This window comes from Coffea arabica, chromosome 8c (assembly GCF_036785885.1).
Source record: "Coffea arabica cultivar ET-39 chromosome 8c, Coffea Arabica ET-39 HiFi, whole genome shotgun sequence".
Classification (NCBI taxonomy): Eukaryota; Viridiplantae; Streptophyta; class Magnoliopsida; order Gentianales; family Rubiaceae; genus Coffea; species Coffea arabica.
This window is the reverse complement of record NC_092325.1, coordinates 35,731,064-35,732,795: the sequence shown is the minus strand read 5'-3', so window position 1 is coordinate 35,732,795 and position 1,732 is coordinate 35,731,064. Positions and strand designations below refer to the sequence as shown.

The 1,732-nt window shown below is 35.2% G+C and overlaps 1 long non-coding RNA gene across 1 annotated transcript; it reads left to right on the top strand.

Moving 5' to 3' along the window:
* Window positions 1–508: 508 nt before the first annotated feature.
* LOC113706029 (uncharacterized) lies at window positions 509–1,481 on the top strand. The gene is made up of 2 exons (XR_011820491.1): window positions 509–925; window positions 1,064–1,481. It is a non-coding gene; the product is annotated as an uncharacterized lncRNA (long non-coding RNA).
* The last annotated feature ends 251 nt before the right edge of the window (window positions 1,482–1,732 follow it).

The window sequence follows — 1,732 nt, the reverse complement described above, 5'->3', positions numbered from 1 at the left end:
AGGCACTACCTATTAACGACTTATCGGTCATTCCAATTTTTATCACTTTTGCAGATTCTGAAGAATATGAGTTGGTTTACATTAAAGACCTGAGAATGATTTTTATTAGGTCTAAATGGATAGAAATTAGTAGTCTAACTACTTTTGGCTGTTAGTTTTATTTAATTTTTTTCTCATTGTCTCATCTAAAAAATAAATGCATGAACTTATTGGACACTTGTAATCTACTTTCCATTTAAGATTTGTACCGCACTATATTTAGTTATGCTATTTAATACTTTCTAAGTTTTATTCTAATTTAATATTGCCTTGTATTCTTGAGCGAAAGTTGAGAATACGGCAAATGTTGCGTGACTGGCACATCCGGACTATGGCGTGACAGAGACGGTAGCGTATATGACAACGAAACAACAAAAATAATGCTCACTGGTGTGTGGCGGCGTAACGGTATATAATCGTATTAGAACAAATCACATGTGGCGGCTACTGATAACTATATGAGTGCAAAGATTTCTCTCCTTCACTTTTCCATGTAGAAAAATCTAAGTCAAATAATGGCTGCTACTGATAACTCTTTACTTGCAGAGCTTTCTTTCCTTCATTTCCCATGTGGAAAAATTTAGGCTGGTGATCCGAAAATTTTGCTGTTATAAGTATGTCCCATCCCGCTCGAATCTCTACAATGAGCAGCAAGTTGCAAGCCTAATCCACTTTTCAACAAAGCTAAAACAACTAAAAGTCTCGGATCAAGGGCAGCAGAGATGGCTTGTGAAATCGGAAACAAGACCGTCCTAAAATTCGACACCGAGGATGGTGTCGCAGTGGCCCTGGCCAGATACATTGCCGATCTCTCCGAAAGATTCATCAAAGAAAAAGGTTCTTTCAATGTGGTCCTCTCAGGAGGCAGTCTCATCGACACTATGAGGTAAATCAACAGTACGAAAGAATAATTTAAATCTGTCAAAGCATGCAAGCAAGAAATTAATGTTACCTTCTTTCGTGTTTAATAGAGTACAATTTTTACATATTGATTGCCTGATTAATTTTAATATCAATACAACAGGTATCTAGCTCAAGCCCCTTACAAGGAATCAGTGGATTGGCCAAAATGGAGCATATTTTGGTTGGATGGGAGGGTGGTTCCTCTGGACAGCAAGGGTAGCAATTACAGACTTGCCTGGGATGGACTTCTTAAATACGTAACATCTTATTAAATTTCCTCTGCAATATACATGCATAGTAATTTTGAAAAGCAAGTTAATTATTCATTATTTTTGCATAGGATACCGAAAAATCTAATTTTTTAATCTAGTATTAAATGGTACAGAAGAACCATTTTCTTTTAATTTTTTTTTCAGTGCGAGAGGAATGAAACTTAAGAAATGAGGGGTAGAGGGATTTGAATTCATAACCTCTAGTTCCTCAATTTGCAACTAATACTTAATAATATCAAATGTTAAGGCAGTTATGTTTACCATCAATCTTAGTAGTATCACAAGCACGGTAAACTTGAATGTTACAAATATGTATGTAAAACTTTATATCAATCTTTACTTACGTGGCTTGGATTTTAAAGATTCTGGAAAGTGTCTGAAAATTAGGGCTAGAAATACCCTATACTATAGACTCAAGAATTACAATTTCCCTTAATGTTAATGGATTCCGTTACCTTTATAATTTAGTTCAAAGTATGGGGTGTCGTGTTGTACGTTTTGAAACTACATGAGATTTT